The sequence below is a fragment of the Amblyomma maculatum genome, chromosome 4, assembly GCF_055883805.1.
Source record: "Amblyomma maculatum isolate TAMU_Amacu chromosome 4, ASM5588380v1, whole genome shotgun sequence".
In the NCBI taxonomy this organism is placed as follows: domain Eukaryota; kingdom Metazoa; phylum Arthropoda; class Arachnida; order Ixodida; family Ixodidae; genus Amblyomma; species Amblyomma maculatum.
In genome coordinates this window covers 144362603-144377653 of record NC_139347.1, presented here as the reverse complement: position 1 = coordinate 144377653, position 15051 = coordinate 144362603, and the positions used below count along the sequence as shown (strand labels likewise).

Genomic DNA, 15051 nt, shown 5'->3' with positions numbered 1-15051 from the left:
TGCAAACTCTTCCATAGCATGAAACCACATGAACTAAAATGAACTAACGAATTTCTGGCCCTGAAGTTACTCTTCTGATTGTCGTCGACTTAGACAAAAATAACATGATCAGTGTTGTGTATGAAAAAAAAATATTTAGTAAATTATCTGATATTTCTAAGAGATGCTTTTAATATCTTGTCATTTACCATGGAAAATACCAGTTTTTGTTTTCTATAGTAGCCTCAAAAACTCCATGCAAGCACAGGATAAACTTCAAAAGCAAGAATTTGCAAGCCGTCGAAACGCTAGACTAATGCCATTAGCATGCTCATTACAGTATCCTATAATATTCTGCACTTGCCTTAGGATTAGAAATAACCTAAAGAAAGCTGGAGCTGAAACCGAGACAGCCTCCAAGCGCTTTACAATGATACTGCTTGCGCACAAGAGAAACTGAATATAAAGACCACTGCTTGCAAGCGTTGAACTTATCGAGGTGTATATATATAGCACTGGCCTTTTTACTGAATACCTCTAATGCGCAAACAGTATGCAAGCGCGAAAGGAAGCGAAGGATGTGTGTGTGTGTATATATATATATATATATAAGGAGTATTATATGAGAAGTTGCGGTAGATCAAGAGGTAAACAGCCGACAGAGAATGTCACGAAAAATTTTTGTTCTGCATAGGGCGAGCTACAAATTCAGTCACGAAATGAATTGCTGGAACAAATATTCAGCTTTCTGTCATGTTTTCCACGCCTATATTCTCTGTTCATGCTATTCCTTTGGAAAAATATAATACCTGATTTTCGGACACTGGGCACCTCACACAGATCTATATCGTGTTACGTTGCTGGCGAAGAGCTTGCGTTGGCATACACGTTAAAAGCTTGCCTGCTTTTTTTTTAATATTGTGTAGCTACTGCTTTAGAAGATGTATCCGAGTCCACACAAAAATGCAAACAGTAGACATCTCCCGAGAGGCATGGAATGAATTCGACAGTGTGTTTCATGTTAAGCCAGGCTTTCAGTGGCATCTTTCGACTATCCACTTGCTAACTATTGCAAATGCTACTCAGATTATAGAATTACTGATTCACAAGCAGATAGAAGAAATATATTCTCCAGTGCACTCCTACACTGCAGACCGTATCGTTTACTTCGTCTTGTACTGCTCAGAGATTGTGTGTCATGTTCTGTTTCGTGTGGATGCCTGGGCATTCGCAAACTAGTAGGTGTGTGAAGATATATTTAAATGACCATATAGATACTGACTGAAAACATAGGTTACGTAGACTCTCATCTAGCGGTGCACAACAGGAGTGGTAGTCGGTGACCTATATTCGACATATAAGCTGCAGTATTTCGCCACAGGGATTATATGACCGGCAGATGGTTTAGGCGTAAGGATGATTCCGTTAGATGTTTATATCAGGAAGCTACGTTGTGCTTTTAAGCACTGTTAATTTAAGTCTATTGACCTGTGACCAATGTGCTATTGCTGCATTTGGGATATTGTCAGTTCTTAATTATTGCTGAACTCTGATTTTAATCATGTCATAGTCGAATTATCAAAACAAATGCCAGTTGAAACATCAGTGCCAGTCGTGTCTGTGCTTTTGTGCTTTAGTGCTTATGAGTTTTATGACGCAGAGGTGAAATAAGAGGAGAGGGGTGACATTTGCTTGCACACAATTTAGACCGCTAGCGCAAACAATTACGCCCATAAATGTTTCTCGTATATCCTTTATAATTCTCGTTTTTTTTTTAACCATTGCACCTCTGTCGCATGATGCCTCCCATAAAACCTAATACTGAGTCAGGGCTTCCCTTGTGCTTACTGTCAATCCGGTTCTTTTTCGCATGCAGTTTAGTAATAAATCATCTTAAGCAAACAACAAGCACATTTTTTGGCGTTACTCAGGATTGGGAGCGGGCACTGAGAACTTTCACGCAGAGCAGCCGGCGAGTTTCATTTTCTGATTAGAATTCAAAACAAGCTGTTTGTCATGCAGCAGTTTGTATGCCGAAGAGTCGGGAAATAGCTGCGTGCAGCAAAAGTTCCTCTTAGCGATTTATGTTTTCCTTTTGAGACCATCTGAGACAATTTAAATTCTATGCACAAGTATCACGCCATGAGCCTGACGCAGTTCAAGTTTCTGTGCTACGTTGAGCCTCTTTCCCTCACCACTGTGTGCTGGATTTGCAGATGTTCGCAAAGCTTTGAGGAAAAAGAATCACTAAAAGACACGTTGTACGAGATTCAGTACTAGTGCTTCCTTGAGCTTTATTTCGGCAAAATTCGGTGCGCTGTTTTGCAACATCAAACGTGTGCATTGGCTTTAATGGCAATGTATTAGGCCTATAGATGACAGAAATAAACGCGAAATAATGACTGTACAAGCACACTCAGGTGGTAAATGGATCATGATTCGGACACTGCAAACAAGGCAGCCGGTGCATATATTTGCGAAATAGTGCATCCATCAGGAACTGTAGATATGCATTAGTGTCAAAGCCACCTAACACCGGCATTTGATGTTCTTAAAATTACTAAGATATATTTACGGAATCGTCCGCTTTTTGTTTTTTGATAACGCCGTTAGCGATTAGAATTTAAGTCTACTTCAGAAGCGTGCTTTTCTTTCTACTTCGCGTTTTACAATAACAATAGCTGTTTCCCTCTACCCGCTTCTGTTGCACCGAGGAAGCTAGAACGTTCAAGTGTTCAATTTGCGACGAGGAAGCCACGGTGAGTTACAGAGAGAGCGAGAGGGCTGCACCCGTTTGAGGAAAAGTTCAGGCGCTAATCCTTGCGCGGACACTCTGCGCTTGGAGAGGGAAGCGAACGTGTTCTGCAGCCGCAACAATTCACATTCTCCGAGTCGAGAATTCACCACTCTCTCGAGTAATCGTCATCGCCGTTGTGTGGTACTCTCGCCCGGTTACCATTGTCTCAATAAATGTATGCCCTTCTAGACAGTGGACTCATCCCGTAGCCTCTGTGCAGCGGAAAGCAGTGAAAAAGGAGACGCCGGAGGACGTCTCTCATTAGAGGAGCTTCTGGCAGGCAAGAACGCAGAGTAACCAAACCATACACAAAGTGCCAGGGGTTGAAGAGCGCGAGTATGTCTTCCAGCCCAGTAATTGACACGGCTAACCGCCCCCAAACCGCCTCGTTTCTCACACGCGATCCCCGCACTGCCGACTGGGTGCTGGCAGGAAACACGCAGTTCCTCATCGTTCTCTTCACGACGTACGTCTACGTGGTCAAAGTAGGCGGGCCTCGCTTCATGAAGGACCGAAAACCATACGACGGCATCAAACCTCTCGTGATCTCTTACAACGCTTGCATGGTGGTGCTGAACGCAGGTTTCATGGTGGCCTTCCTCTCTCGGACGTACCTGGGTGGCGGCTACAACCTCCTCTGCCAAGGCATTGACTACGAGGCTCGCGACGATATAAGCATGAGCATGCTCAATTTATGCTGGTGGTATATGCTTGTGCGGATCGCCGACTTTCTGGACACCGTTTTTTTCGTGCTCCGTAAAAAGAACTCGCATGTGTCCTTCTTGCACGTCGCCCACCACATCTTGGTTGTCTTCAACGGCAGCTACGGCCTCGGATATGGTGCCGGCGGCCAGACAGCACTCACCATAATCCTCAACTGCTTCGTGCACGTCGTCATGTACACGTACTACTCCCTCTCCATGCTGGGACCGGCCGTCCAGAAGCACCTGTGGTGGAAGCGGTACCTCACTCAATTCCAGATTGTCCAGTTCATAATTGTGTTCCTGCACATGTTGACGCCGCTGTTTGTGAGCTGCGGTTACCCAAAACCGCATCTTTACTGTATGCTTTTCGAAGCAGTATTTTTCTTCACCATGTTCGTTCGTTTCTACCTTCAAGCTTACAGAGATGGGAGAGGCCTCAGTAACATGCGCATAGATGGCACTAAACACGGTAGGAAAGATGAGTGAGAAAGCTCCTTCTGTACTCCCGTGCTATTCTCATGTGCTCCTCTGGCGATGTAGGCGTGAATCTACAAATTTTGCATAGCTGTCTGGCGAGTGAATTATCTATCCTGTTTCTCCGTTTGTTATATGGCGAAACAATGCACGCTGTTGTCATTAACCACAAGTTTTGCACAACTAGCTCGTGGAAACTCAGCTGAGAAAATTGTGCACGTAAATGGCTGAAGATGCGGAAAGGACAAACGGTGGTCGACATGATCTCGTTGTCCTAAAATCGTTAGCTGACTTTTATAGCACCAGATAAGTGCAAAGAGGCAACAAAAAAGTGAATATCACGCCCAGTGCTGAGGGGTTGGTTGTGGAAACTTAAGACACGAGGAAACGGATGTTGCACAGCTAGTCGAAAACATTTATACGCGTTAAACACAAGTGGCGTTTTTGTCGACAGGTTCATTTCGATTTATTTTCCTTCCTTAGTGACGCTGCCGAAAGCCGCCTCGGCAAAGCGTCGATTGTTTCCTCCCTGTCAGTTAGCATTTGACACTTGCCTGAATTGACCTGTGTTCGCGCTGTCAGTACTGAAAAGAATATCACATTGTGATTTACCATTCTCGGTAATGCGATAAAAAAGTTATTTCACCTTTGTTTTTTGTTTGTGCTGTTGCAGCACCATGTCCTATCAAATATGACATCAGTGCATTGTATATGTTAATATTCACAAAACTAAACATTCGCGAAAACTGTATCCTGCAAGCGCCCTTACTGAAGTCTTTCGTTTGTCACTTGACAAGACGTATCCACTACAGCCTCTAACGTGAGCTATCATTAGGGCTGGCGCCGTTGTTTGGGAACGGTAGACAATGGACCCCTTGCAAAAATCGTTAAGTAGGCTTTCCCACGCTGCTTCTTTCCCCAAACATGGCGTCACTGGCCGCCAGAAAAATGGCGATATAGACCAGAAATCGCATGTTGCTTCTACACAGATGCATGTAGTGGTTATAGAGCAATTATGCAAATATGTTCTGATGCATAAATGATATGAATTATACCCATAATATAATGTTTCAATACATTGCTGTTCCGCCATAAGAGGGGAATGCAGCATAGAGGTGAAGCTGACTTAACATTTATGAAAGGGGTCTAAGAGCCGATGGAGGGAAATCACATATATGTTTCCGCAACGTTCCAGCTGAAACGTTTCAAACCCGCCTTTTAAATTCCAGCGTGCTGGAACTTGGACTTGTCATGGATGCCATCGTTGAGTAAGAATAAAAGCTCTGTCCTGTGCACTTCGATCAAACATGCCGCTCAAGAAGAAAAATAAAAAGGCGTTCTTGTTGCCGCCCGAATGTACATGTTGTTGGTTTGTGGGTAAACTCCGTAGCGGTGATGACTCCTGCGTAGTTTACGTTTCACTCGCTAGATGGAGAAAGAGAACGTTAACCTTCTCATTAGAAATATGACAATCGCATTTACGACCACGTGGCCAGGTCTTTATTAACAAAGCAGTAAAAATGGATTGGCTTGAGTATTTAGGCAGCATTTTAACCCTTTAAAGGATTACGAATTCTATAAAATTTACTAATATTTTCTTAATTGTCTCTTCACGGATATAAGCAGTTTCTTGCCAGTTTGAAAGTTATTCAGCTCGTAAGGGTGTCGATATTTTTTAGGTCGTTTTTCGAACTCGCATAATTATGAGTGATGGCTGTAGCACAGTAGTTTTAGCGAGTAAACAAAAAAGATTGGAATAACGCTTGGTAGTAAGATGGCACCGATATTTAAGAGTTTTCATGTAACACGTAACGGGATAGCAATGAGTAGGACATATCAATCATGTGAGTGGCCTAATGTAGTTCGAAAACATAAGGTGTTTCCGCATTATTTATGTGCCAACTACAAAACTCGCGGCCTGTGGTTCCAGACTGTGTAATAGATACTGTTTCTCTCATATATTTAGCATAACGCCCAAACTGCCTAATTAAAGGTAGAATATATATAACAAGATTTCCGAGGTCACTGCAGAAACGCGTTAGCTGGAGCGTTGCTGCGTAGTCCGCGAGACGTGCTGCTGGAATTCCGCGACAGGCTTTCGCATTTATGCACCGCAGAATCTCCAGCGCTCCCAGAATTTTTCAGACTACAGTTGTTTGATTACCTCTCATTATATACGTTCAAACCATTCCCAGCCAACTGTTCACGAAAATTTCGCCCTTTCCGCTCATTCTTGATCAAGCATTTCAAATTTTCCGCCACCGGACGCTAAGTATATGTCACCGGAAGTCGAGTATACTACCCCCATTCGTACCCATCCCGGCTATATCGATGACTGTATGACTTAATTTGCTCTAAATATTTTTGTAATTAACAAACATCAATGATATTGTCACTTTCAGACCTTTCCTTGACTCTATTCGATAGTACCATTTTTTCCCAATAAACCAACTAGTTCCTCCTTTACAGCCCCGAGAAGGTCATTCTCAGGCGAAACCCACCTACATAGCCATACAATGCTTACGCATTAGTATGTGACAAGCTACACTTTGAAGTCTCAGAGTGACGGGAAGTGATAGACCGATTTTAAAAAAAAAATTGACGAGTCAGGGGAACTACACGTACACAACTTAATATTTGTGAGAGTCTAGAAAATGAGAGCGTACTGAAATAATAGCTGGCTGGCTGCTTATCATCACGAGTAAAAAATAATAGTGCTTTAACCATGCCGAGATACTAGCAACCAGTCCCATTAGCAGCACGAAGTCAGCTTAGCAGTGCTCTCATTAAGAAAACCAAATCAAACACGCTCTCTTCATCCTACTAAGCTCGGTGGGCTCTCAGCGGCAAATTGGGCAACCGATATGAGCGGGGGGTAGCGACCGCTTAGGCTTTGCTTTTACTGACGGCGTTTAGCAGTCTAGGGCCTGGATTAATCTTAGACTACTACCACAATATATATATATATATATATATATATATATATATATATATATATATATCATACTGGTGGCGTAAGGCTCCCAACTTTTACTGATAAGGAGAGCGAGCGCTCCTCAATGACCGAGCCAACTGACGGCGTTATCTCGCCTTCCTGGACAACCGCTTATAACACTGGGTATAACTTTTGTGTATTCAACCCACTCCAGATGATTTGTTTAGCTTCACACATCGGCCTTACCTGCCACACGCGATTTTGGGCTTTGGCGAGGTGGGGAGGATGACGAATGAGGTCAGCAGCGGTTCTGTACGAGACAGCCCATTTCGCGTCTCTCAGCCTGGGCGTAATAAGTTTCTTTAAATCCACAACCACATCTCTTTTTTTCACCGAAGGCGATTGCGTAGTTTCTGCGAAAGGTTTTTTATTCGTCTGTGTAAAACAGTAATTGATTACATGAAGGAAACCGAGAGCCTGTCTCTGCAGACGTACTATTTGCAAACGAAACCGCACAGGATCGTCGCCCGCACTGTAGCCGTTTTGGCGATTTCAAGAGCTCCAGCGATGTTTGCCACTGCACAGCGGAGATGCGTTCCTGCAACGCGGGAAAGCCAGAGAATGTGAAAGCACGTCTTGGATTTAATGTCGGATTGTTACATCTAAGAAAGGCTCTGCGACATCGTTGCATAACGCTGACAGCTAAAATTATTCACGACGTTTTTTTTTTCTTTAAACCGTCCTCGGCTTGAATTTGCATTCGCAAAGAGGAAACCCCGTGCGTTTTACTTGTGGCCTTCACCTTAGTGGAGGAAGAAACATCTTTGCATACACAATCGTTAGCAGACTTCTTTAGTGTGCTAGAGCGAGAGCGCTCCGGAATAAATCCTTGCCAGCAACTGCGTTGTTTGCGGCAATGTGCTCGTTGCTTATTTTCCTTTCTATACAGTGTCACTTCGACGTGAGCAGAGAATGTGAAACTCAGCATGTGATACGAATTGTCACTTTTCTTGCTGTTGACGACCCGTCGACTGCTGAGAGATAAGCATGCACGCTATGCCTCAAGCGCTATGTGTCGCGCTGTCACAGACAGGACGGCCAGAGTAGTAGCTTAGATCTTCATTGCGGCGTTCACCTGCCGGTAATCCAATTATAAGGCGTGATCCTAGAGGACCGGCAAATCTTTTCCGGAGATGCGTTCCGACCTGCTTTCCCGTATTTAAAGCGACAGCCCTAAATGCGCGTTTTGTGAAAATCTGAAGTCGCAACTTCCTGAGCTCTGAGCATGATTCTTGATAGGGGTAGTCGAAAGTTGACATGACTGGTCAATGATTGGTCAACGGGTTGTGCAGCTTCATGAGACCAATGTCATGATCTAAACAGCAGGAGTTGCCAGCTCGGGCAGCTCCTTTGCGATGAATGGTTGAGATTGGAATTAAGCCCGCTGGTAGCAGGTGGACGGGAATGATATTTTCTTGAATGTGAAGTGACCAGACGCGCGGATTGTTTCCAGCCCCATTCATTTCGCCAATAGGTTGTAATGAAATAAAAGACCGTGTCCTGAATTCACGCAACTGCAAGTCACTTGAAATTGATGACATCGATATTTCAGAGGTGAAACCTGTAGCTGATGCCCAGTGTTAGAAGATATCTTAAGGTGAAAGCCTTTCCAGGCTCATGGGTAAAGCATCTCGTCTCCGAGATTTGTCTCCGAGAATCCGCGAGATTGCGCGAGATGTGTCCACCAGACGTCGCAATAGCTTCTGACATGGAAATAATATCCGCGTCCTGCTTTTGAGGCCTAGTCCATATAAAAAGCCCCCTAGGGCCACGTGCAAGTCACTGCAGTGTCGTATATCGAGGAGTCCTGATATCCCAATCTCGCCAATTAGGAAACTAAAAGGAAAAAAAATGAAATTATACAAGTACACAGACATGCAACATAGAGGTAGAAGAAAAGAAGGAGGAAAGGCTTTCGCCATTGAGCTCTTAAGCAAATCTAATTGCAATTCTGTAATTCCTAATGGTTGCATTCAGCACGTAATGTTCCCCAAAAGAATGCAGATTGCTGGCATTACTGCCATTCATAAAGGTGGAGACAAAAATAAACTTTGAAATTATTGTCTCGTGTCCATTTTACCTGTTTTTTCAAAAGATTTGGAAAAGGGGCTATTTAGACGAATATGTGCTTTTTCCACAAATATAAACTAATAACGCCTATAGGCAGCATGGTTCTTGGGAAATACTTTCCGGCGGAATGCAAGCTTTTAACACAGGAAAAATAATTTTTGAATTATTTGAGCCGAAACATCTTCCTTTTTAAATATGCATGCGATTTTTACAAGCACTCAATCGCATCCACTAAGAAGAATTTTAGCAACGTTCGAGCACTAAAGCTTCGCAGACAGAATTGTTTCACATATTTCAATCTTATTTAGTTTCTCAGATACAAGTAAAAATAAAGAATCAGATTTCACGCACATTTCTTCAGGCGTTCTGCTAGGATTTATATTTCTACATTGCGTTAATGATGTCGTAAGCATACGCAATCATCCAATAAATGTTAAATGATTGCCAGTTTTCAAACAATTACGCAGGTGACAACTTTTTACTCTTCAGAGTAGCAAATGTTGTAGACCTTGAGCAACAATCCTCACATTGTTGGCACTAAATTCTGGCATGGTGCAAAACAATTCAATTCATGTAAACCCTGGAACATAAACAAAATCAATGCTGTCTGGACTTAAGAATGTTGCCACACTGATCGCCACTTTGCTTAAAATTTTGTAATGCATCGTTGTTGTTTTTTGTTTACGACTGCTGTTTGGTTTGGGCTACCACTACATTTTACAAGTATTAATGCTAGTACCTCCTGCAAAATAAAGCTAATTCGATTATTCTGAATTCTTTGCGAGTGAAACACGCTAAGCCAATATTCAAACCCATTCGAATCATTGCTCTTTTCCAGCTGTACAAGTGTTTACCCGTGGGACTGTATAAAGCAAGCATAAATATGAATACTTTATGTCGCTGATATTAACATTATTATGCAATGGGCCTAAGAAAATAAACTAGAATTAATTATTTTTATTAATGACCAGTACAAATTACGCTGTCAAATGCTGTGTTACACTCTCCCGCATTTTTAAATAAGGAATCCGGATTGTTTTATAGCTAAACAATGCCATCTCGTCATGATCGGTGTGATATCTTGCAAATAGGTTTTTTTAAGTACTCTGATGCTTTTTTTTTAACATATTCGTGTATGCTGACACCAAAACTCTGAAGGGTGCATCACCATCGTCAAGGCCTCCTTCTGCCTATTTGTCCGCGCACCCGGCATTTTATGACGTCAAATGCACATGATTCTCACTCTGAACTCTATGGCGCACTGAATTCAAAATGTTCACACCCTCTCTTGCAGGAAGGAATCTTGGCAAAGAAATGTATGAAATCACTGAACATATGTCACGACTGAAGTGTTCTTCCCGTCTCCAGCTTCTCTTCTAGTTATTACCGCTTGCCCACATTCAAAGATTTGCAAGAACGAATCAGTAATTATTTCCCGCATCCCTTCAAAACAGCCATTGACCCTTAATTTTTTTTTTTTTTTTCTGTAGCACGTGCTGATTTTTCAACAGGAGATTTGATGCCCTTTCGATATTCGCAGACTTGGGGGTTTTTGAACGGCCTGTATCTACAGGAAAGAAGCCCACTTCTTGCTGCTTCTAGGCTGCCAGAGCTAGCACAAGTATGACCTCAAACGTAGTCGGAGATGTAGCGATTTGCTTTGGTTGCCCTCTGGCAGTTCATCGTTGAAGGTGACTAGCAGCGCAGTCTTCAGGAGTTGCTCTCTTCGTCCCTCAGTAATACACGCAGTAGTTAGCTCGGCATTCACGTAACACGGCATGAGGTAGTCGGTCCCGTACCGCAATATATAAGCACGGTAATTATGAGGCAACGTGGTTTAGATTTTTCTGCCTCCTCACGACGCGAAATAAATTTGCGGGGACATGGCCGCTAATGCCGCTTTTCTGCGCGTACTCTTTGTTGTCGTAGGCTTCGAATGTATAGTCGAAGTAGACCGTCGGAAGCTCTTGTAACATATTTACTCCTGTGTTGAGGTTGCAGTTTGGCAATTTCTTCATAATATTTTTATATCCAAAAATAGCGTTTCTAGTTTTCAGCAGCAGTGTGCTTTTATATTGCGCACCCAAACTGATCAGATATTACGAGGAGGTCGCACTGTCTGTTGAAATAATTTAAAACATTTTGAACGAGGAGTGTCATATACACTGCTTGAATATGTTGGTAGAAAACTAGTAAAAAAAGGAAACTAGTCCACCTTTTCTAAACATTAGGTTATGCTCACGGGCTGCTTGCTCCTACCTTGCTGCTGCCTGCTGGCTTTCTGTAAATAATCACCCACAAAAGTTGCAGTAATTGATCCGGTCAGCATAGGCAGAGTTGATTGAATCGCGGGATAATTGAATAGACGTGCTATTAATTGCAGAGGTGGATTCAACTTTGCAAAACCTCACTTCTTTTGGTTTGTGATCATGCAATCTTCTAGTTCAGGACATGAATCCCAACGAAGCGTTGGATAAGTGAGGATGGTTTGAGGATGTTATTAATGCGAGAGCATTACTTCTCCATGTCACAGATTTATGTCCGGTGAGTGCGTCCGCAGACCGCGTCCGTACACCGTCTGTACACCGCGTCTGTAAAATCGTGTCCGCAGAAGTTGTAATTGAGAAGTGGTAGAGGCTAATGAGCGTTGTCAATCGATAGAGGGGGACGTAATGATGTGTCCGAAAAAATAATTAGGCCAATTATTCAATTAGGTAATTATTTGAGGCAAAAATGCAAAAGTAAAGGCTAAAATAGTTTCATTATCCAATGGCTTGGTGCCACATTTGTGTGTATCAAATACTAAAATAGTTATTTAAATCAGTCAATTAATGTAACATCAAGGATGTGAGGTCACGCAATCTGAAGTCAAGCCAAAAAAAGGGCTTAGGAAGGGATTGGCGCGCAAATTGAAAGTACCAACGACTAAAGTAGTTAATGAAGGTAGTCAATTAGGGTAACGTCACAGATGTGACCTCACGCAACCAGAAGTAGAGCCGAAAAAGGGCATAAGAAGGATTGGCGTACAATTTTCAAGTACCGAAGAATAAAATGGGCAATCAAAAAGTTAATTAGGCAGCTAGAAGCAACCAGAAGTAGCCAACAGGAGCACCTGAGCTTTCGCAATACTCCAATGCAGATTTTGCAGTGTTCTTTAATTTTTCATTTTATTCCATAGCATGTGGTATAGAAGCGTCATTGGTTGTTATGGGTGGTATAAAGCGCATGCTACCATATACACTCAATTTTCATAATACAAAACAAATAGACCTCCTGTGAATTCCGTACAAGAACGTTTTAGAGATGTTCTTTTAAATGACACTCTGCACGGGTTTTAAACCTTTGTTACAAAACTCGTTACTTTTATGGTTCACCCTTAAATTGCATTGTGAAATGAAAATTTCTATAACTTACTTCCATGTAAATTTCTACGCTGTTCAAGTATTTGTGGTACGAGTGGCTGGAGCCTCGTCAAGCTGCTAACAAATCACCTTTTTTTTTCTCCCACCCTCTTTTTTGCTCGTCTAAAATAAAATACTGATTTATTAATTGATTTATTAATATGAAATATGTCTTGCTGTTTAGATCTGCGTTTAATTGTCAGTGCCGCGGGTTGTTAAACTACTGGCTCACTCGTGCGCTTTAAATTCCTACTATGCAGACAGCCTTTCGTGTCGGTGACATTGATTGCTGTGTGACACTCTTCGCGTGACCTTGCAATGCAGGCTGTCGCTTCTGTTCAGAAAGCATATATAGTAAATGCCACAAGTTCACACATTTGGTTACACAGGACAACAAGACTATAAAAAAGGTCAATAAGGTCAAATGACAATAAGACTATAAAAAGTTTAGGTCTCATATTTTACATTTAGTACTGGTAGAAAATGATATATGATGTTTTAAAATGGTAACTGGGCGTGGTTTGAGAAGAATGCTGTTTTGTAGGCATCCGGAGTTCAACCGACTGAGTTTCTTTCAAGGGGTTGTTTCTTGGTGAAAAATAGCTTTTGCATTTCGCTTTCGTCGAAATGACGACGGCTTGGTAAGAAATGCCGAAAGTTGGGCGAGTTGGTTAACATTCATCATGGAAAATAGCGCGGAAGTACACGAAGGACGGAAGGAAGTAAGACACGGACAAGCGCTAACTCGCAACTGCCTTGGTAAGAGTTTGGTTTTCCAGTTATGGCCTCAGTGGCCAAACATGAAAGACGGCAAGCCATACTGGCGAGTAATTTTGGCAGGTTTGTTAGCCCCTTCAGAAAGAGCGCATAAGTACGAAGAATATAGAGTGGAATCTGAAGTGGGAGTTTTTTATTGAGAAAAAATCGCGAACCAAGCTGGCTCGGGAACTGAAATTCCGACTGCGTATAAGTACTGCTAAATTATAAAGGTTGAGAAATATCCGGTGCCATTTAACCATATTGAGCAGTTGCTGCGTTTTAAAACTAGAAATGTGACAAAGGCTGCTGGAAGAATTCTTTTTGCCTTCTATCACCGACATAATATCACCTATAGTGCAGTTGTAATAGGTTCCACAAGTTCCATTGTGAAACTACAATGCATATTTTTAAGAGGTAGTTTATTACCTATAATTTTTCGCGATATGTTTTATTGGTTATGCGACGACGAAGTTAAAATAAACATTACCTGCTTCGCAAGGTGCTGGATAGTGATGTCCTTGTACGTTTTAGCTCCCGTATCTTATAGCATGCTTCCGAATTGAAAGCCTTTCCTGTTTTCAACGCACCGTTTTTAACTACAGACTTCTAGCCATTATCTTTCCCACCAAACATTATTTAGCTTCCTCACGCTCAATAATCCCTGGATCTTAGTGAAGCCCCACATTATAATTTCATTGAGCAAATTTGGCAGTTTATTAGCAAGATTTTCAACTGACATCGGCCGCATAAGATGTGAATGTGAATAGCAGTCGCATTTTGGCGCACACCTGCTGGATAGAAGATAGACAAGCGTTAAAGGTTGTCTTGGTGTGTCACGGCTTGTCTTGTCAGAAGTGTTAAGCCATGTGGGGCTTCTCTAACATTTGTGGAATGTCTACAAACTGGAAAGGGCTGAATCATAAGTCCTTTTTCAGAACATTTTGAGAACTGGGAATGCATTACAGGGTACAAACAATGGGGTTTATAGTCAAAATCCATGGAGCTTAAACCTTTGGCAAAGACCCGATAGTTTCCTTTATTTCAGTAGCTGCTGGCTTCATTCAAACGTATCTCATCACAAAGCCCCTTTTCTCTGCACTTATTTTAGCTGATTAGAGTGACCAGATCTTCATTATTGTTTTTGATTTTACTACAAGGAGCTCATGCCAGCGTGCGTCCGCTTGTCACAGTCGTAAAGCGCCGTTCCGTCCGTGTTGCTCACCCTTGCTAACACACAAATATGCTTCCTAATTATCTGTCTTGTTTGTTATGCACGTAGTCTCTTCTAACCACTGTTGACTATGAATACATTTTCGCTTGCTACTGCCTGCCGTTATAAAACTGTAGTCAGCAATGTGCTCTGCCCGCCTCTCTGCAAACAGCTTCGATCGAGCCAGTCGGCCTGCATTATGTATCCTCATCATCTTGTCCGGAAACTTAAACCAATGACACATATTTATCGATTGCACATTTATGGAAATATGCCGCAATTGTTGCTTAGTACTGGCCCATTTCGAATGCGTTGACAGCACGGCTAGAAAGGGTTGGTAAGAGAGCAAAGAAACCGAAGTACTTTCTTGCCCGTATTACAAAACTGCCTCGCTCTTTCTACAGCAAGTTCCATCTGAGATTTTGATGTCCGAACGCATGAAATATTCCTTGCAGCAGCAACTTAATTTAAACGAACCTGTTCTTGCTTCTTTATAAATAATAATAATCTTTAATCTTCAATTGGAGAAATATGGGAGAGGCTTTCGACCTGCAGTGGGTATAGTCAGGCTGATGATGATGACGATGAATCTTTATTCAGTATATTCAAAACAACATAGAGGAACGGAAGCGCTGAATCGAAGCCACAAGTGGATTTGTGTG

At 42.2% G+C, this 15051-nt stretch overlaps 1 pseudogene; it reads left to right on the top strand.

The window, feature by feature from the left end:
- Nucleotides 1-3114: 3114 nt before the first annotated feature.
- On the top strand, nt 3115-3966 carry LOC146193248 (very long chain fatty acid elongase AAEL008004 pseudogene; annotated as a pseudogene).
- Nucleotides 3967-15051: the final 11085 nt, after the last annotated feature.